Source organism: Mirounga leonina, unplaced genomic scaffold (genome assembly GCF_011800145.1).
Source record: "Mirounga leonina isolate KUSES-001 unplaced genomic scaffold, KU_Mleo_1.0 Mir_200, whole genome shotgun sequence".
Classification (NCBI taxonomy): domain Eukaryota; kingdom Metazoa; phylum Chordata; class Mammalia; order Carnivora; family Phocidae; genus Mirounga; species Mirounga leonina.
This window is the reverse complement of record NW_023270503.1, coordinates 28,949,829-28,972,595: the sequence shown is the minus strand read 5'-3', so window position 1 is coordinate 28,972,595 and position 22,767 is coordinate 28,949,829. Positions and strand designations below refer to the sequence as shown.

At 39.1% G+C, this 22,767-nt stretch overlaps 1 protein-coding gene across 5 annotated transcripts in view; it reads left to right on the top strand.

Annotated features, from left to right (window-relative positions):
• GPATCH8 (G-patch domain containing 8) overlaps positions 1–22,767 on the top strand; it is a 118,786-nt gene that overhangs the window by 38,425 nt on the left and 57,594 nt on the right. The window lies entirely within an intron of this gene.

The following is a 22,767-nucleotide window of genomic DNA, read 5'->3' as shown; positions in this document are numbered from 1 at the left end:
TTTTTTTTAAGTGTTTGGGCTTTTTCCCCTGCCTTTTCTCCCCTAGAACAGTCTATATTTTCCCTATAACTGTATTTTAAGCTACTGTTAAGCTAATAGTTTGCAAGAGTAAGCTGCTGTGTCATGAATACTTTCAGGTCAAACATTGTGTATGTATGGCTCGACTGGTTTTAAATTTTTTTGGTGGGGGTGATGGGTGGGTGGAGTAAAAAGAACACATAGTCTCAGAGTGTGCTTTCTTTGTGTCATTTAGTGATGTTGTATTGTGGCTTCAGTATTATAAAGGGAGCCATTCAACAGCAGAATTTAATTTTTGCCTTTCCAAATTCTCCCTGAAGCTGGTGATTGCCCTGGTTCTTTTTCTCTGCAGTCAGAATCCATGTAGTAGTAGAGAGAATTAACCCACACAAAACAAAAAATGGAAGCAGCAGTTTGTTTCCTGTGGTTCTCTGAGCAGAGGTCCATTTCTCAGGTTCAGATCAGGCTCTGGAAAATATGTGGCTTAAAGTTTCCATTCCATTTATTTTTTCTTTTTATTATAGTAATCATTTGGATAAAAACAAAATACTAACATTTCTGCTTTTGAGTTCTTGTTAGTTGGAAACCAACTCCATTCACTTTTTAGCTCCCTCATGTTCACGAGCTAGTGTTTATTCTTCACAGATGTGAACACTACCTCAGGAATGATGGGAATCATTGCACTTCTACTTCTGGTCATGAGGGGGTCTCATTGTATAAAGGGATCTTTGGGGAGAGGTGTGCTTTTATTGACTGATTCTCTGAATTTTGAAAATAGATTTTCACAATTTGAATGGGAAGTCTAATCAGTTCAAATGTGTGTTAATAAGGGGCACAGGACAGGGCATAAAGCAGGACATTCTAGTCTTTAAAACCTTTTTTTTTTTTTTTAAGATTTTATTTATTTGAGAAACAGCAGGGGTGGGAGGGAGGAGCAGAGGGAGAGGGACAAGCAGACCCCATCCTGAGCGTGGAGCCTGATGAGGGGCTCGATCTCACGACCCTGAGATCATGACCTGAGCTGAAACCAACAGTTGGGTGCTCAACTTACTGAGCCACCCAGGCGCCCCAAAAACCTTTGCTTTTTGAATTATAATTCTACAAGTTCTAGTCAAATTAGTATTTATTACTAAGCACTAATCTATTTTGGGGGGGAGATAGAAAGGTTTGATTACCATTAAACTTGTTTTCTCAGTGGCATAAGAACTCATCGCAGTTGATACAAAGAATAAAGAGCAAATCTGTTTGAATCCCAGAATTTTTCATTTCTAAGCATCAGAGACTTTCAAGTACACCTAGCAGAGGAAAAGAGAGAGAGTGAATAAAGGAGAGGTAATTGAATACTCACTTATTTTTCCATGATAGAAAATTTTAATTTTTACTTTAAGAATAGGGGTGCCTGGGTGGCTCAGTCAGTTGGGTGTCTGCCTTCCGCTCGGGTCATGATCCCACATCCTTGGATGGGGCCCCACATCAGGCTCCCTGCTCAGTGGGGAGCCTGCTTCTCCTTCTCCCTCTGCCATTACCCTTGCTTTTGCTCTCTGGCTCTCTCTATCAAATAAATAAATAAAATCTTAAAAAAAAAGAATACTCTAGAATTTTGGTTGTGTTTTGAACTTTGAGCTCCTTGAAAAAAGGAGGTTTTATCCATATTTTAACTCCCATCTCCATGGTTGCAGGCATATAAGTCCATTATTCATCTAAATTACAAGGGGAATTTGAAGCCCATCTCTTTTTTTCTTCTTTTTAATTGTGGTAAAAAACACATAAAATTACCATCTTAACCTTTTTTTTCCCCCATCTTAACCATTTTATTATTATTATTTTTTAAGATTTTATTTATTTATTTGACAGAGACAGCGAGAGAGGGAACACAAGCAGGGGGAGTGGGAGAGGCAGAAGCAGGCTTCTCACTGAGTGGGGAGCCTGACACGGGGCTCAATCCCGGGACCCTGGGATCACGACCTGAGCCGAAGGCAGACACTTAATGACTGAGCCACCCAGGCACCCCACCATTTTATTATTTTTATTTTTTTTAAGATTTTATTTATTTATTTGAGAGGGAGAGAGAGAGTACGTGAGCGAGCAAGAGTATAAGAGCAGAGGGAGGGAGAAGCAGACTCCCCGCCTAGCAGGGAGCCCAATGCAAGCCGGGTCCCAGGACCGTGAGATCATGACTGAGCCAGAGGCAGCCGCTTAACCAGTTGAGCCATCCAGGCACCCCTCATCTTAAACATTTTAAAGTGTACGGTTCAGTAGTGTTCACTAAATTCACAATTATTGTGCAAAGCCCATCTGTTTTGAATGGCTGGGACAGTATCTTTACCCTTGAGAAGAATGGAATCTTATTCTATTACCAACATTAAAGGCTGTTTAATTGTCTTGTAAATGGATCTTTATTTTTTTAGTGTCAGATTCAACAGTGTGCATACTTCTCTTGCATAGTTGTTTCTATAATACCCACATGATCTGACCTAGAATGTAACCACATTTATGGCATGTTGAGGTAATTCATGACAGATTTTTTTTTCATTGTACCAAACCTTTGCTACAGATAACCACTGAAGAAGGCCCTGTCAATCTAGTGAAAATGGTAATGCCTTTTTAGTATTGCATAGACTAGGCACTGCATGTAATTTCTGGGCTCACAGCTTTGTAAATTCTATCACTTCTCCTTTTTATTTGAGTTTAGGGCTCTAACATCTTTAACATAACCGTCCACTAAAATTTAAACCTGATCTCTTCAGGATATTTTGTTAACACTTAAAATTTATTTCAACCAGGGGCACCTGGGTGGCTCATTTGGTTAAGTGTCTGCCTTTGGCTCAGGTCATGATCTCAGGGTCCTGGGATCGAGCCCTACTCAAGTTCCCTGCTCAGCAGGGAGTCTGCTTCTCCCTCTTCCCCTGCCCCTCCACCCTACTCCTTTTCTGTCTCTTTCTGTCTCTCTCAAATAAAATCTTTAAAAAAAATAAAAATTATTTATTATTCATCCAAGGTTTTTATAGAGAGTGTCGGGCCTTGGAGGCTACAGTGCAAATATCTTGTCACTGGATAGATTAGGCAATAGATGGTATGCTGACTCTAAAATGAGATTATCTGGCAGGATAGAAAAATTATACTTTATAAATTGGGTTTATTTTTGTACTTGAATTTCCTTTATTCTTACCATTTTTTTCCTCCCTTAGTATTAAGATACTTCAGAAGTTTTTTTTTTTTAATTAATTAATTAATTTATTTGACAGAGAGCTAACGAGAGCAGGAACACAAGCAGGGGGAGTGGGAGAGGGAGAAGCAGGCTTCCCACAGAGCAGGAAGCCCAATATGGGGCTCCATCCCAGGACCCTGGGATCATGACCTGAGCCAAAGGCAGACGCTTAATGACAGCCACCCAGGCACCCCAGGATATTTCAGAAGTTAAAAAAGAACTTATATTGTGTGTGGCAGATAAGTGATTGCTAGTATTAAAAAAAAAAAAAAAAGACTTGTAGAAAAGATATGTTGACAAGGTGTCTGAAGGTAACAATACAGAGAAAGGCCTGTTGATGAGAAATATTATGGACAGTTGCTTATTGTAGAGGCAGAGGATGTATTTAATTTGGAATAAAGCAACAATGAATGATAGTTGTATTTTGTGGTCTTGAAATTGTTTTATAACCTTCTGGCAGCTTTAAAATGGAATGGAATTGGGGCACCAGGGTGGCTCAGTCATTAAGTGTCTGCCTTTGGCTCAGGTCATGGTCCCAGGGTCCTGGGATTGAGCCCCACATCGGGCTCCCTGCTCCATGGGAAGTCTCCTTCTCCCTCTCCCACTCCCCCTGCTTGTGTTCCCTCTCTCGCTGTGTCTCTCTCTGTCAAAAAAATAAATAAAATCTTAAAAAAAAATAAAATGGAATGGAATGCAGCTCAAAATCTTTATTTTGTTGTGAAATGTTTAGTCAGTAGGTATAGCCCAGAAATGGGGTACCTAAACTTCCTTTGTTAAATTGTCTAGGTGCTTTTTGATGATTTGGCTGACTTTTTTTTTTTTTTTATCACAAGCAAAAGTTCAGCCCCTGAGAAAAATGGATGGGGTCTGATAATTGTTTCATATCTCACCCTGTCTAGGAGGTTCAATCAGTAATAGACAACCAACACATATTTACTGAGCTAATAATGCATTCTAGCTATACTGGCTGTAAATAGCATAAGCAAGGGACAAAGTAGGTAAGAAATTATTCCTGTTCCCCAAGTCTTGCTCTTTTAAATTACTGTAGATCTTTGAAGGTTTCTTGAGTTTTATACTTTTATGTATTCTTTCCATGCTTAGAATTAAGTATGTGATCAATCTGAATATTTAACTGACAAATCACTCCATGTTCCTTGAGGTAGGGAATCTTGTGTAGTTTTGTGTAAAATTACTTGGTGTAAGATGTGAAGGCAATGTGAGCAGCATTTTGAAATATAAGGTCTAGGTTTGAGTTTGGCTCTGCCACTTTAAAGTAAAAGGGACAAGTTATCATCACTGAGTTATTTTTTCAGTCCAATAAATGGAAATTAAAATCTTTGCTCATTTATTCACAGTTACGGGGTGAAGTAAATTAATAAAAATGATGAAATCACTTTATAAAAACTATAAAATGCTATGTAAATGCTGATTGCTATTAACACCTCTATAGTGTATATTTAGATGTTTTAACTGAATTGGAGATAATCCATCTGTAGGTCTTTTCTCTCTCCCCCCCCCCTTTTTTTAAAAGATTTTATTTATTTATTTATTTGACAGAGAGAGACCCAGCAAGAGAGGGAACACAAGCAAGGGGAGTGGGAGAGGGAGAAGCAGGCTTCCCACAGAGCAGGGAGCCGATGGCGGGGCTCACTCCTAGAACCCTGGGATCATGACCTGAGCCGAAGGCAGATGCTCAATGACTGAGCCACACAGGCGCGCCTTAAGACTTTATTTTTAAGTAATCTGTTCACCCATCATGGGGCTCAAACTCACAACCTGAAATCAAGAGTCGCACACTCATTGACTGAGCCAGGTGCCCCCCCATCTTTAAGTCTTAATCAGAAACCTAAATATCATTTAAAAAAAAAATAGAGAAGCTCTGTCTTGCTAGTCTGTAATTTTACAGTATAGTAGCTATAATGTGCTCAATATGTGCTAGATAATTGACTCCCGGATCTGTATTTTTAATGCTGTATGCATTTTATGGTCTCTAAGCCACTAATTTTGGTGTCTGTTTCACTAATTCTGAGGTCATTAGTTATTGCCACTTCTGAGCCTAATTTACAAAATCTAAGAAGAGCCCCAATCACTAAACAGTGGCATTGGGAAAACTGGATAGCCACTCAGAAAAAAGCAGTTGGATCCTCATTGTGCTACCTTACCCTGACATATATTACAGATGAATAAACTATTTAAATGTTAAAAAAAGAAAGAAATCCTAAGATCATTAGGGTGTGCACTGGGATAATTATTATTTTTATTTTATTTTACTTATTTATTTTTAAAGATTTTATTTATTTGACAGCACAAGTGGGAGGGAGAGGCAGAGGGAGAGGGAGAAGACTCCCTGCTGAAGAGGGAGCCTGACGTGGGGCTCGGTCCCAGGACCCAGGGATCATGACCTGAGTTGAAGGCAGACGTTTAACTGACTTAGCCACCCAGGTGCCCCGATAATTATTATTTTAAAAATATCTTGGTTAAGTGGCTGCCTTCGCCTCGGGTCATGATCCCAGGGTCCTGGGATGGAGCCCTGCATCGGGCTCCTTGCTCAGCAGGGAGCCTGCTTCTTCCTCTGCCTGCCACTCCCCCCTGCTTGTGCTCTCTCTCTCTTTCTCTGACAAATAAATAAAATCTTGAAAAAAAAATTAAAATAATGTTGGAGGGACACCTGGTTGGCTCAGTCTGTAGAACATACGACTCTTGATCTTGGGGTCATGAGTTGAAGCCCCACGTTGAGCATAGAGCTTACTTTAAAAAATAATAATAATAATAATGTTGGAATGAGGAAATTTTTAAGTATAGACGAGATCGGGCTCGTTCAGGGTGGCATGTCTGTAGACCTTTTCTAAGTTTAACCCCAAACCCAGAAGCCATTAAAAATGGATACATTTTACTATATTTCGTTATTAAAAAAACACAAATAACAAACTGGGAGAAATACTTGCAATATCTCATTATAGACAAAGGACAAATTTCCTTCATATATTTATCTGTTACATGAAAGACTTACAGCCTAAAGAGGAAAGGGGAAATGATATGAACATTGTTCATAGAAAAGTAATGCGAATGATCTTTAAGTGTATGCAAATACTCTCAGTTCTTTTCATAAGAGAAATATGCATTTTAAAAACCACAAGATAAAATATTTCACTTTTGCATTGGAAAGGTTAAAGATAATTAGCCTGGTCATATTTTGGGAAAACAGGTATTTACATCATAGCCAGTATGAATAAAAATTGGTAAACCACTGCAGAGAACAACCTGAATTACCTAAAGATTAAAATGCATGTATCCTGAGGTGCCTGGGTGGCTCCGTTGGGCGTCTGGCTCTTGATTTCAGCTCGGGGTCATGGGATCAGCCCTGTGTTGGGCTCCACCCTCAGCAGGAGGTCTGCTTGGAGTTCTCTGTCTCCCGCTCCCTCTGCCCCTCCCCCCCTCAAATAAATAAATAAATCTTTAAAAATAAAATGCATGTATCCTTGGGGTCAGCAATCCTAATTTTCTGTTCTTCACTTAACTCTTTGAAATGCACAAAATAATGTATGATCAAGGTTATTATATCATGTTATTTTGTGATAACAAAAGATTGGAAACAGTCCATATTTCATTGATTCCAAGACATTTTTTTCATATTTTAATAAAGGTAAACTTAAATGCATCTTATTAGTGGTATTATAGTTATAATTGGCAGCTCTTAAATTTCTTTTGGGCATATAAAATAATTGTGTTTTGTGGTTAATGGCATTTTGTATTTGAAAAAATAGAATACTAAAATTGTATAAAGGGAAACCATGCTGCTTTAAAAGGATTGAAGTCATTTAGTATGTATTTGGTATATGTAGAACAATTTCCAAGGTACGTTAAGTAGAAAGCAATGTACAGAACAGTGTGTGGTATATATTAAACTACCATTTGTGTTATATTGCATACATAGATATACACACACTCATATATATATATACTGATAGATACACATCTCCTGCTTAAAATCAGTATTTTGTTCCCCGAAATCAGACCACCTACCTGTGTGAAGACCTTACTTAGGTATATATTTACTATTATTTAAAATGAGTTACCTGTCAACCCCAAAACCCCCAGCCAATTTTCAAGATATAGCTATCTATTTGTGAATTTTTTTAAAAATTGCCAGGGGGACGCCTGGGTGGGCTCAGTCGTTAAGCGGCTGCCTTCGGCTCAGGTCATGATCCCAGGGTCCTGGGATGGAGCCCCGCATCGGCTCCCTACTCAGCAGGGAACCTGCTTCTCCCTCTGCCTGCCGCTCCCTCTGCTTGTACGCGCGCTCTCTCTCTCCTACAAATATATAAAAATATTATTTAAAAAATATAAAAATAAAAAATATATGTAAATGTATATTTAAAAAATTTAAAAAATTGCTAGGACATTGCCTAAACGTTTCTTCCTTATTGCCAAATAATTAATATGGTTGTGTAGTAACATGTCTGTCCCTTTTATTGATACTTAAGAAGCTTTCCAAAGTTCTAGTGTATGTGGAATGTATTTCCAGATTTCTACATATCTTTTTCTTAAAAATGCTGAATTAGATTTTTGAGAATGAAATATAGACATTTTACTATATAAAATCATTGGCTGAATAATATCGTGTTGAGAGTCATGAACTGAGGCATTCCACTATGAAGCCTTAAACAGGTACATTCTGTGAGGTATACCTGTATATTTATGTTTTCTTGACTATGCAGAGAAAAATCCTTGTAAAGGCAGACTCTGAAGGGAAACTGAGTTGCTTTTTATTGTATTCTTCTAAAATTTGATGTGATATACTTACATTGCTATTTAAAAATATAAAAGTTGGGGCACCTGGGTAGCTCAGTCGGTTAAGTGTCCAACCCTTGAGCTCAGGTCTTGATCTCAGGGTTGTGAGTTCAAGCCCCACATTGGGGCTTGAGTGGGCTGCACTCTGGGCATGAAGCCTACTTAAAAAAATTTATATAGAGAGAAAATTATTCTGAAAAAGAGTAGGCAAAATTAGAACAGAGTAGTAAAGTAGGGTGTGTTTTGTGTTTTTAGGTATATGTCCCTTCCCCCCCCATCCCTGCTCTAGTTTCAGTTAGCAAATAAATGTTGAATATAGTTGGGTAGGGCCTGCATTAGCTAGTAATAGCATTGTTCTTACTACATTTTATGATTGAAGGAAAACTAGACTTGGATTCAGTACAACAGAATAGAAATATGTAGCGTTACATTTTAGACTTTATTGGGGCGCCTGGGTGGATCAGTCAGTTAAGCATCGACTCTTGATTTCAGCTAAGGTCATGATCTCAGGGTTGTGAGATCGAGCCCAGTGTTGGGCTCTATGCTGGGCGTGGAGCCTGCTTAAGATTCTCCCTCCACCCCCTCCCTTTAAAAAAGAAAAAAGGAAAAAATAGACTTTATTGTTAAACTAGAATGTTGATCTTTTAAAACTTCACTGACTTCCTAAGAAAAATCATTCTTTGGCTGAGAAAAATAAGCTTTCCCTTTTTTGTTTTTGTTTCTTTCCTTTTTTTTTTTTAAATTTTATTTTTAAGCAATCTCTATACTCAATGTGGGGCTTGAACTCACAACCCCAAGATCAGGGGTTGCGTGCTCTGCTGACTGAGCCAGTCAGGTGTCCCAGTAAGCTTTCCTTTAATATTATAATGACACAGATAAATTTTGTGGATAGGGTCTTTGTAAAATCTAACTTGTTGTCCTTTTATATTAGTTTCCCTTTGAAATTTATTTTCCTTTTTGAAAAGGAAATTACACTTAGTACATTTCATGTACATTGATTTAGAATCTTAATGTTTTTTATGTTCCACTTAATGAAATAGTATTAGTATAATCATTTCATAAATGAAGGAACAGTTTTGGAAAGGTCATATAGCTACTGAGTCTCTGCCGTTCAAGTATAAGCATAACTTTGAAATCAGTATTCCTATATGTATACCTTTGCTCTTCTCAGAAAAAGTTGGTAACTGGAAATAAGAGTAGTTGGGGGAGGACAGCCATGTAGATCCCCTAGCATGAAGGTATGGATTGTCAGAAGGGCTTAGTTATTTATACTTGAAGCTGGTCTAGGTGAAGGAGCCTGTAGTTGAATTACCTCTTTTCCCTGCTGATTAAATGATCTTTGCAGTCTTTTTTTTTTTAAGATTTTATTTATTTGGGGCGCCTGGGTGGCTCAGTTGGTTAATCAACTGCCTTCGGCTCAGGTCATGATCCTGGAGTCACGGGATCGAGTCCTGCATTGGGCTCCCTGCTCGGCAGGGAGTCTGCTTCTCCCTCTGACCCTCCTCCCTCTCATGCTCTCTGTCTCTCATTCTCTCTCAAATAAATAAATAAAAATCTTAAAAAAAAAAAAAGATTTTATTTATTTGACAGAGACACAGCGAGAGAGGGAACACAAGCAGGGGGAGTGGGAGAGGGAGAAGCAGGCTTCCCGCCGAGCAGGGAGCCTGATGTGGGGCTCGATCCCAGGACCCTGGGACCATCACCTGAGCTGAAGGCAGACACTTAATGACTGGGCTACCCAGGCGCCCCTGATCTTTGCAATCTTTACACAGTTGCCAATGGCAAGCATAATTTTAGTAATTCATATATCAAATTTGGAAAAGTACAGATTCTGTAAAACCTGTGACCTTCTGAATGGGATTTCATTAATATGAAGAAGAGGAACATTAGAATTAGCAGTCTGCAGTAAGAGGTCCGGGCTTTAGGGCAAGACTTAAAAAGGGAGAGGGATTGGGGGAGAGGAGAAGGGGAAATAGCGAACTTAAATTCTGTATGGACTGCTTGTTTCTCAGTATAGAGATCATCACATTTAAAAGATACATCAAAAGACATTAAATATATGTTAAGTTTGTGGCAAAATAACCAGAAAAGACGTGGCCAATTTTTCAAATGAAATTTGGAAGCTATTTTTTTTAAGTGAATCTGGGTAAACTTTTATTATTTATCTTTTTAAAAGATTTTGTTAAGTAATCTCTGTACTTAACCTGGGCTTTTAAACTCACAACTCTGAGACCAAGAGTTGTATGCTCTTCTGACTCAGCCAGCTAGCGCCCCCGCCCCTTTTTTTTAACTAAGAAAAGAGTGAACTAGTTCCAGAAGCAGATTGGACTTTATCATGGTAGATTACTTTTAAGGAGACACTGGTGAAGAATTACATGGAGCTTTTTGCACATTTATTGAATATTTACTGTGTTCAAGAGACGATTATAAAGAGTATATATAATATTATAAGATACTGCCCTTACTCATAGAGTTTGCTATTCATTTTAGGAGTTCAGGGGGAAAATCTTTTTTTTTTTTTTTTTTTTTTAAGATTTTATTTACTTATTTGAGAGAGAATGAGAGAGAGCATATGAGAGGGGGGAGGGTCAGAGGGAGAAGCAGACTCCCCGCTGAGCAGGGAGCCTGATGCGGGACTCGATCCAGGGACTCCAGGATCATGACCTGAGCCGAAGGCAGTCGCTCAACCAACTGAGCCACCCAGGCACCCCAGGGGGAAAATCTTAGCGTAAATGCTGTTAAGTCCTCAGAAGAAGGAATGACTAGGTAAAACTTCACAGTGAAGTCTTGAGGAGGGAGGAATGGATATTACCAAAGACAGGAGATACTGATGTATACAAGGTGATTACTCCATGGCTGGCTGGAGTGGGGAATGCCCATATAGACCTTTCATATGGTTTTTATTTATTTTTAATTTCTTTTTTTAAAATTTATTTTATTTAAATTCAGTTAACATGTAGTGTATCATTAGTTTCAGAGGTAGAGTTCAGTTATTCATCAGTTGCATATAACACCCAGTGCTCATTACATCACATGCCCTCCTTAATGCCCATCACACTTACCCCATCCCCCCACATACCTTTCATATTATTTTTAGAAGAAGCTCTCCAAATATTTTTTTGATGTTGAACCTTAATATATGAAAGGTGGGGTGGGGGTCAGTGGATGACACAGTTGTTTTGGTTGAAGCAGAGTTTTAGGTTTCCAAGAGCAGTTTGGAAACCATAAGTAGAAGGCAGTGATGGGGAACTGGTTTGAATAGGCACAGACCAGATACTTATTGAGTGTTTACTATGTGCTTAGCAGTTAACAAATATTTAATTCTTCTAAGTCTGTGAGATAATTGCTGTTTTTATTTTGCAGAAGAAACTGAGGCTTAGAGAAGCTTAGTAAGCTGCCCAAGAATAAGCAACCAGTAAATGACAGTATCAGAATTCAAACCTTGGTTTTTTTGCATTTCAAAACTATGCTTTTACCTACCCACACTGAATGCAGAAGGTTTTAATACTGTTCCAATTTAGAACTTTTATTTTGTAAGCCAAAGGCAGTTTTTGATCGGAGGAGAGACTTTTATAGGAAAAAGATATTAAAGATAATTTTATCTAAAATTAATTTTACAGATGGAGAAATTTAGGTTTAGGGTTTCAGAATGTCTTTGTGATAGTGCTGAAACCCAGCTCCAAAATCTCTGATGTATGATCTATTGTTCTTTCCAGTACACCAACCAGGACATCTTTGGTAGAAGTTAAATACTAGTATGATCCAAGTATGTCTGAAGATGAATGAAAGACTGTTTAGAAAGTTGTCTGCGTATGGTTGATGAGGACTTAGAATAGAGTGATGGCAATGGAAATGGAAAAGAAGATACAGATATGAAGGATGATAAAACAAATCAGCCAAGAAGCACAGTGTATAGTTAGTTCGTGCATATGTCTGACTGGCAAGCTCTTGTTCACTGGGTTTAGTGTTAGTCCTTTATAATAGCCACTAGCATTTATTAAGTGTTCAGTGAGTGCTTGCGTATGGATTATCTAATTTAAATCCTCTTTCAGGTAGATACCATTCCTGTTTTTTAGATAAGGAAATTGACATTATGAGCAATGCTTTGCCCAAGACCTTATAGCAAATAAGTGGTAGAATAGTGGTGCCAAAACTATGCTTTTAATCAATATGCTGTAGTGTACCTAAAGTCTGTGGTGGCTCACTTCTCTGTTCTGGAAAGATTATGATGGTGGTGAGAAATGCAAGTATTACAGAATTGAAATACACAGCAGTTATTCTGGCCAAAAAAATTAGAGATACCTGTGAATGTGATTTTTTTTCTTAAGGCTCTTAAAGTAGTTACATATATTATTCATGATTAACATAACTTTGTATAAAGTTACTAGAAACTTAAGGCTAGATTGAGTGGTAAGAACTTTGGCCATATTTTTAGGGATGGTTGGTAATAGGTCTCCGGGGCGTGGGGGAATACTATAACTTCCGTCTTATATTCTAATTTCTTCCCTTTTCCTTCCTTCCTTCCTTCCTTCCTTCCTTCCTTCCTTCCTTCCTTCCTTCCTTCCTTCCTTCCTTCCTTCCTTCCTTCCTTCCTTCCTTCATTTTTAAGATTTTATTTATTAGTGCACAAGTAGGGGAAGCAGCAGGCAGAGGGAAAAGCAGGCTCCCCACTGAGCAGGGAGCCCGACGCTGGGCTCGATCTCAGTCGACCTGAGCCGAAGGCAGCTGCTTAACGACTGAGCCACCCAGGCGCCTCATCCCTTTTTTTCAATTTCTTATACTTTATATTTCTCTCTGCTGGCACTTTTAAGCTTTTTTTTTAAGATTTTATTTATTTGAGAGAGAGAGTGAGAGCACTACAAAGGAAGAGGGAGAAGCAGGCTCCCTGCTCAGCAGGGAGCCTGATGTGGGGCTTGATCCTACGTGAGGCGAAGGCAGATGCTTAACCTGCTGAGCCACCCCAGTGCCTTTTTAAAAGGTTTATTTGTTAGAGCGATTGAGAGAGAGTGCACACACGTGGGTGGGGGGCAGGGGAGAGGGAGAGAGAGAATCTCAAGCAGACTCCCCACTGAGCGCAGAGCCCCACATGAGGCTCGATCGCAGAGATCACGACCTGAGCCAAAATCAGAGGAGTCAGAAGCTCAACTGACTGAGCCACCCAGGTACCCCAGAGCTTCTGAATTTTTTAAAAGGAACCAGAAATCTAGATCTTTTTTGGTCAGTTTCCTACTTGACAAATATTGGTTCAAAGTTTAAAATAATTTGAGGGGTGCCTGGGTGGCTCAGTCATTAAGCGTCTGCCATTGGCTTAGGTCATGATCGCAGGGTCCTGGGATCAAGCCCCGCATCAAGCTCTCTGCTCAGTGAGAGGCCTGCTTCTCCCTCTCCCACTCCTCCTGCTTGTATTCCCTCTCTCGCTATCTCTCTGTCAAATAAATAAATAAAATCTTTTTAAAAAATTTAAAATAATTTGGGATAAACAAAACATATGGAAGACTTAGATTTGACCCACTTTAGGTTACCACTTTATGATCTCCTTTGAAATTTGACCTGGGTTTGAGTTTGAGCTCTGTAACTAGTAAGCAGTGTTTCCTTGCTATACCCTCAGTGTACCTATATTTTAAAAAGATTTGGAGGTTTAGGGATTGAACATGATGGTATATAAGTTTTATACCTGTATTCAATCTCATTTTCCTCCTCAATATGTAAAGTGGGAGATAATGCCACTTAATAGATTGAGAAACTTAAGTATTTATCCATGGTCAGACTGTTAAGGCTATGAGCTGTGTTTATAAATGCACAAGTCTGACCTCTACTCCAGTACTTTTTCCGTTAGACTTAATGGTTTCAAACTTAAATGAGCCACCGAATCACCTTGGGTGCTTGTTAAAAATGTAGATTCCCAACCAGCACAATTCAGCAGGTCTGGAGTGGGGTTCAGGAAATTACATTTTTATTTTTGCTTTTTATTTTTTATTTTTTTTTTTTAAGTAGGCCTCATGCCCAGCGTGGAGCCCAACACAGGGCCTGAACTCAAAACTGTGAAATTGAGATCTTAGCCAAGATCAAGAATCGGACACTTAACCAACTGAGCCACCCAGGTGCCCCAGATTACATTTTAAACAAGCTCCCCCAAAGAATTTGCTCTGAGCCATGTGAATGAAATAGGCTTCTGAGAAAATACTTTCACTACAGCAAGTAGGGTAGACAGTTGGTTCTTTTACTCATTTAAAATGTATTAGTGATTTTGGGTCTGAATTAATGTAATGCTGTTTTTCTTAATAGTATTATCCTTAGCCTGATTTACATTGTTTCCTACCGTATTATGGACTTCTTGGCCTAGGTTAATTTGCGTAATTTTTTTTTTTAATTGCGTTGTTATAAAGGAAACTGGTTCATGTAGAAACTGGATTTCTTACTTAGGCAAGAAAGTGAGTGTCCAAGAAACTTTTTTTTTTTTTTTTTAAGATTTATGTATTTTAGAGAGAATGCCGGGGGGTGGGGGGTAGAGGAGAGAGAGTCTCAAGCTGACTTGGTGCTGAGCATGGAGCCCATCTGGGAGCTTGATCTCAGGACCCTGAAATCACGACCTAGCTGAAACGAAGAGTCTGACGCTTAAGGGACTGCGCCACCCAGGCACCCCTCCAAGAGACTTTTAAAATGAGCAATATAGGGGTGTCTGGGTGGCTCAGTCCGTTAAGCGGCTGCCTTCAGCTCAGGTCATGATCCCAGGGTCCTGGGATTGAGCTCCGCTTCGGGCTCCCTGCTCAGTGGGGAGCCTGCTTCTCCCTCTCCCTCTGCCTGCTGCTCCCCCTGCTTGTGCTCACTCGCTCTCTGTCAAATAAATAAATAAAATCTTTTAAAAATATAAGATAAAAAGCAATATAGAGTATGTAGTGATAATGATTTCTTGTAAGTAGAATAGTCCAATCAAGTAGAAATATTTGAAAATATATTCACTAGTGAACCAACATTTGAAAATTGGAACTAAGAAGAGACAAAATTGCTTTCAAAGCTGTATGGAATCATAGGTTTTTAGAACTGTTAAAAAAAAAAAATTCTAAGGATGGCCTAGGATCTCTGGACTCTTAGCAGAGACTCTGAAGGAAATCGGGGATTTTTTAGTAATTTCAATCTACTTGACATTCTGAATTTATTCTTATATTCCATGTGGACTTCATCTATTACAAATTTGACACACTGTGGATTAGTATCTTGCTATTCAGTACACATATAGCTGCTATTGTCTTCCAGGTGACAATAATAGTAAAATAGTGAACATCTTGACAATGGTTATTCAATTTTGTTTAGGCTAAATATATTTTCTTAGATGATTTGAACTATATATTTAATTTGGAGAAGGTTTTGTTGAAATTATTTTTTTAAAAGATTTTATTTATTTAAGAGAGCACGAGCAGGGGAAAGGGGTAGAGGGAGAGGGAGAAGCAGACTCCCCACTGAGCAGGGAGCCTGACGTGGGGCTCCATCCCAGGACCCTGGAATCATGACCTGGGCCAAAGGCAGCCACTTAAACGACTGAGCCACCCAGGTGCCCCTAAAATTACGCTTCTTTAGGTTCATTCTTTTGGCTTGGATTTAATATTTATGTAACATTGCTTTTCATACTCAGTCTCATTTTGTTAATGGAATGGTATATGGGAAACATTTTTGGATGATTCTTTGGTTTTGATCCTGGATAATAACTTTCTCCCATCTGTAAATAGAGTTGTTTCATTATCACCAAATTGCATGTAAAACATTATAATTTGTCACAGCTTCTATTTTAGAGTATCATTCATTTTATTTTAAAAAATGCCAAATTTGGGGCACCTGGTGGCTCAGTGGGTTAAGCGACTGCCTTCGGCTCAGGTCATGATCCTGGAGTCCCTGGATCGAGTCCGGCATCGAGCTCCCTGCTCGGTCAGGGAGTCTGCTTCTCCCTCTGACCCTCCCCCTCTCATGTGCTTTCTCTCTCTCTCTCTCTCAAATAAATAAATAAAATCTTTTAAAAAAAAAAATGCCAAATTTGGAAATGAAAGGAAAAAAATTTTTTTTAATTTTAAAAAATTTTCTGAAGCCTTAAGGAGATAATTGGTGTAGAGTTCAACATCCTACATGGTGATTTATGGTTTCCAAAGCATCTTCTATTGGTTATATCTTGATCTGCATACCAAACCTGAAAGTGAGGATAGTATCCATTTTGCAGGGGAGGCTACTGAGACTCAGGCTCTGGCTGTCAAAGGTGACACAAGTGGTTAGAAATTATTTCTTATTGGAGACCTGAGATTTTGTAGCCCAGTCTTTTTAGGGATTACCTAGAAAAGTATAGGAAAAAAAAAATAGGGGTGCCTGGGTGGCTCAGTCGTTGGGCGTCTGCCTTCGGCTCGGGTCGTGGTCCCAGGGTCCTGGGATCGAGCCCTGCGTTGGGCTCCCTGCTCGGTGGGGGGCCTGCTTCTCCCTCTCTCCCCCTGCTTGTGTTCCCTCTCTCGCTGTGTCTCTCTTTGCAAGTAAATAAATAAAATCTTTAAAAAAAAAAAAAAAAACCTAAAGATCAACTGGGGAGAGGGTTAATGTGGAAAGTAAAGGTGGAGCAGTTTAAATGAAGCTGGAAAGTCTTTTTTGGGTTATTGAGGGATCCTGGAATAGTAAAAAATTCTCAGTGTAGTAATGGAAAGCTTATTAACCAATAGTAAGAGAATACAGCTCTAAGAAGGTGTTGGATTGTTGGGTTATTACAATGCTGTAGGATTGGCTACTATCTACATAACTCTCCCAAATATTCTCTACTCAGATATTTTCCACTCTAAACTTTCTGAGAATTGAAGTGAGCCAGGGTGCCTGACTGGCATAGTCAGAATACCATGTGACTCTTTTTTTTTTTTTAAGATTTTATTTATTTATTCATGAGAGACAGAGAGAGAGAGAGAGAGGCAGAGGGAGAAGCAGGCTCCCAAGGAGCAGGGAGCCCGATGCGGTACTCGATCCCAGGACCCTGGGATCATGACCTGAGCCGAAGGCAGACACTTAACCATCTGAGCCACCCAGGCGCCCCACCATGTGACTCTTGATCTCAGGTTGTGAATTTGAGCCCCATGTTGGATGTAGAGATTACTTAAGTAAATAAATAAGCTTAAAAAATATTGAAGTGAGCCTTAAGTCTATCTAACTCCTTAAACATGTGATGCCTGCTTTTTTGATGGCTAACAAATGACAGTAGATAAAACAAATTGAACAAGTCTCTAATGAACAGTAATGCAAAATTCAAATATTTCTTTATGATACCTTACATATTTTTTGAGATATGGCCTGGATAATACAGCCTTATGTTCTTTTTGATGAAATAATTACTTGATTACAAGACAGTTAAATTACCAGAATTTCATGGCATGAAGCAGAAAGCACTATGATGACTAAATATATGGACCTGAACAAGTTCTAGACCCACTATGTACATGTTCATTCTTTTGAGTCAACAAATGCTTTTTATTTTTTATTTTATTTTATTCTAAAGATTTTATTTATTTATTTGAGAGAGAGAATGAGATAGAGAGAGCATGAGAGGGGGGAGGGTCAGAGGGAGAAGCAGACTCCCCGCTGATCAGGGAGCCCGATGCGGGACTCGGTCCTGGGACTCCAGGATCATGACCCGAGCCGAAGGCAGTCGCTTAACCAACTGAGCCACCCAGGCACCCAACATAATGCTTTTTAATTGAACACCACCCTATCCCAGATACTGTGTCAGTTACTCGAGATACAAACATAAGTAAAACTCAGGGCATAGAAGTGTTACCCAACATTTTTTTTAAATAGGGACCTAGTATTTTTCCCTTTCATCTTGAGCCGCATGTCTTTTGGGGTTATTTTAACCTGAAATTGTATGTATGTATGGTTTTGTTTTGTTTTGTTTTCAGAGAGCAAGAATGTGTACCTGCATGGGCAGGGTGGGGGGAGGGGCAGATGGAGAGAGAGAGGATCCCAAGCAGGCTCATGCCTAACGTGGAGCCTGATGCGGGGCTTGATCTCTCGACCCTGCGATCACAACCTGAGCCGAAATGAAGAGTCAGTCTGATGCTTAACTGACTGAGGTACCTAGGGGTCCCCCTGAAATTGTATTTATTAAGCTGATTTTCCCATTTAAAAAATAAGTTGATCTTTGCATTATGGTTAGTATGAGACCACCTTCAGTGAGTTGATATAATTTAAGCTAAAAAAAATCTTATTTGGAGTAAAAGTATGATTTTTCTTTAGGTGATTTTTTTTTTTTAATTGAAATCACCTCACGAACTCCCTTTATTAATCTCTTCTAAGGGCTTAAGTATCTCATGTCATCCTTGAAGAGATATCCTTTTCAGGTTTAACATTCTGATTCCATAACATGTTCATTGGTAATGCCTTTTGCCTCTTTGTCCTTGTTTAGTAATATTAGGCTATGTGATTAAAACTGAACTGTTTTATCATGGAAAGCCAGATTTGATACCCTGGTAAGATGGAAGGATGGAGATTCCTTTAGGTCACAGTTAAATTTCTGTGCCCTTAAAAAACATCTGTATTTGAAAATCAAGTTAATCTGGCTGTTGTATAGATCACTAAAGTGGCTGTCACAAGAATATGGTTAGTTCTGTACTGGAGAATTTGAATTCTATTGAGTAGGAAGTCTTTTTTTTTTTTTTTTTTTTTTTTAACCTTAGGAACTTTGGGGGTGTCTGGGTGGCTCAGTCAGTTAAGCGTCTGCCTTCTGCTCAGGTCATGAGCTTGGGGTCCTGGAATCAAGCCCCGTGTCCAGCTCCCTGCTCAGTGGGGAGCCTGCTTCTCTCTCTCCTCCTGCTTGTGCTTTCTCTCTCTCTCTTTTTCTCTCTAAAATAAATGAATAAAATATATAAAAAAAAAAACTTAGAAACTTGTAAGGAATAGTTAATGTGCTTGATGTTTCCAGTTAGTGTTTCAGGAAGGTAGCATTTATCATATTATAGGTACTAAGAAAAAATACTTAATGATGCTGAAAGTAATCATTGTTTTTACAGTACTGAAGACTGTTATTTTCAGGAGAAATTTGCAAAAGTGATGCTTTGGCATGGAAATAGATGTACCATTTTTTACTCAGTGTTTCTGTGAGTTGTGTGTAATCATTGTTTTAATAAATGAAATTATATTTAAATGCATTAACACAGCTTACTAAGAGTCCTGTTTTGAATAGTTTTGCAAATCAGAGCATATTTCATACATCTCTTTGAGTTTCTGAAAGTAAGAAATAAATAGATTTAAAGATGTCAGGACAGGCTCTCAGTCTTAATCAGTTTAGTGGCCTTTTGGAAGTAGATATTGTGACTTTGATGGCTTTTATATTTCTGCTTCATTAGGATCAGTCTTTTAAAAGAATATTTTAGACATCTTAAGAGAACATCAGATATTTTTAAGTGTTTTCAGATCTATGCGTTGGCCCTATAAATGTTCTGTTCCCCCTGTCCCATGCCAGAAATTTAAGTTGGTAAGATTATTTTGTCTAATTATTGGTAATTAGTGGGGGTTTAGAACTTTGTGTTGATCACTGCCATATGCCCAATGCCTCCCAACAGTGTAGTAGCAGTTCAATAAATATTTGTAATGAATATTTGTTGTTGAATCAGTCTTACTAAGGGGAAAGGCAGCAGAAAGAAATTGAGGTGTTCTTATATCTATTGACTCTCCAACCAGTGTTTTAATCACTTTGAAAGCTTCTTGATTTCTAATTTGTTTCTATAGGGAAATCATGATTTTGAAGTGTGGCTGTTTACCAAATTATGGTAGTTCTTTAATGTTTTCTTCCCAGTTGTTCTATTCCTGGAGTTTGTCTCTAAAAGTAGCATTTCTCAAAAAAGTATTTCTCTGGGGCACCTGGGTGGCTCAGTCATTAAGCGTCTGCCTTCGGCTCAGGTCATGATCCCAAGGTCCTGGGATCGAGCCCCACATCGGGCTCTCTGCTCAGCGGGAAGCCCTGTTTCTCCCTCTCCTATTCCCCCTGCTTGTGTTCCCTCTCTCACTTTGTCTCTGTCAAATAAATAAAATCTTAAAAAAAAAAAAAAAAAAGTATTTCTCTTCAATCCAATTCTTTGGGCCAGTTTTATAGATTAGTATATTTTTAATTTTTTTTTTTTTTTTTTAAGATTTTATTTTTCAACAGAGAGAGAGACAGTGAGAGAGGGAACACAAGCAGGGGTAGTGGGAGAGAGAGAAGCAGGCTTCCCGCGGAGCAAGGAGCCCGATGTGGGACTCGATCCCGGGACCCTGGGATCATGACCTGAGCCGAAGGCAGACGCCCAACGACTGAGCCACCCAGGCGCCCAATTTTTAATTATTTTCAAATCAAAACTGACTCATGAGGGATTTTCTCAGAAACAAGGTGGCTGTAGTCAGTGAATTTTTATATTTGGCCTAATTTTCCCTTCAGTAATGATAAGTCGTAATAGTTTCACATTTTAGCGAGAGATGCATATTTGTATATGCACATTTTAGTACTTTTGTCATTATAGAATTAAAATACCTTTTAAAATATACAAAGTACAATTCGGGTTGGTTAATGAAACATATAAAGTTTTTTACTTCTCTTTAAAAAAATTTTGGCTGGGGGGCACCTGGGTGGCTCAGTCAGTTAAACGTCTGCCTTCAGCTTCAGGTCAGGTCAGGATCCGGAGGTCCTGGGATCGAGCCCAGCGTCGGGCTCCCTGCGCAGTGGGGAGCCTGCTTCTCCCTCTCCTTCTACCTGCTGCTGCCGCCCCCTTCCCGCTCATGCTCGCTTGCTCTCTCTCAAATAAATAAATTAAATTAATATTTAAATTAATATATACTTTTTTTTGCTGAGGTATAATTGTCATACAAAATATTAGTTTCAGGTATATTACATAATGATTCAGTATTTGTATATATATTTAAGGTTTTGATTTCAAAAATATGAATTTTTTTTTTTTCGATCACATGAATACACTGGTATTGGTATATTCTAGATCCTGGTATGTTTTCTTTTTTTTTTTTTTTTTTCCTCCCCTTCTCCAGTTGGCCAGATCACAGTCCTAGTATTTATTGATCTTTGGCTGAGGAGGACAATTTCTTTGAAGGAAAGTGTTTAGTGTTCTGGTGGAAGCACCCTTTGGAGTGAAATAAACAACAAAATGTTCTTAATTCAATGAATTTTAAGAAATACTTTATTCCTGAGGCACCTGGGTGGCCCAGTTGGTTAGGCAACTGCCTTCGGCTCAGGTCATGATCCTAGAGTCCTGGGATTGAGTCCCACATCGGGCTCCCTGCTCAGCGGGGAGTCTGCTTCTCCCTCTGATCCTCCCCCTCTCATGTTCTCTGTCTCCCATTCTCTCTCTCAGATAAATAAAAAAAATCTTTAAAAAAAAAAACAACTTTATTCCTTTAAAGGAAACAAGTAGGGAACCTGGATTTAGTTCAATCTTTATTTTATTTTATTTTTAATTGAATTTTATGTATTTTTAATTTTTTAAATTTTAATTTAATTTAAAAATTTTTTAATATTTATTTATTTGAGATAGAGAAAGTACAAGCAGGGAGAGGGGCAGAGAAGCAGACTCCTCACTGGGCAGGGAGCCTGATGTAGGGCTCGATCCCAGGACCCTGGGATCATGACCTGAGCCAAAGGCATACGCCCAACCAACTGAGCCAACCAGGCGTCCCTTTAAAAATTTTTTATTTTTTTTTAAAGATGTTATTTATTTATTTGACAGAGAGAGAGAGAGACAGCGAGAGAGGGAAACACAAGCAGGGGGAGTGGGAGAGGGAGAAGTAGGCCCCCTGCTGAGCAGGGAGCCCAGTGCGGGACTCGATCCCAGGACCCTGAGACCATGACCTGAGCCGAAGGCAGACACTTAACCGACTGAGCCACCTGGGTGCCCCCAAAATTTTTTAATTTTTAATTTTTTTAAGTAGACTCCACACCCAGCGTGGAGCCCAACTTGAACTCATGACCGTGAGATCAAGAGGCGGGTGCTAAGCCTACTGAGCCACCGAGGTGCCCCTTTATTTAATTTTTTTTTTAATTTTTTATTTCTTAAAGATTTTATTGTAACCTCTGTACCGAACATGGGGCTCAAACTTACAGCCCTGAGATCAGTAGTCACATGCTCTACTGACTGAGCCACCCAGGCACCACTAGTTCAATTTATTTTTTAAAAAGAAGTTGAGTTTTGGGGGTGCCTGGGTGGCTCAGTCGTTAAGTGTCTGCCTTCGGCTCAGGTCATGATCCCGGGGTCTTGGGATCGAGCCCCACATCGGGTTCCCTGCTCAGCAGGAAGCCTGCTTCTCCCTCTCCCACTCCCCCTGCTTGCGTTCCCTCTCTCGCTGTGTCTCTGTCAATAAATAAATAAAAGCTTTAAAAAAAAAATTGGGCACCTGGGTGGCTCAGTTGGTTAAGCAACTGCCTTCGGCTCAGGTCATGATCCTGGAGTCCCGGGATTGAGTCCCACATCAGGCTCCCTGCTCAGCAGGGAGTCTGCTTCTCCCTCTGACCCTCCTCCCTCTCATGCTCTCTGTCTCTCATTCTCTCTCTCGCAAATAAATAAAATCTTTAAAAATAAATAAATAAAGTTGAGTTTTCTAGAGAATATCATATTAGCAAACATTTGGTTCCTATCTACCTTTTGAAACGTCACCACTATAAGTTATTATTCAAGTGTTCCACAATGGTGTTCTTTATGATGGAATTGATCATTAATCACAAATGAATAAATTGAGAGGTTTTTGTTTTGTTTTGTTTT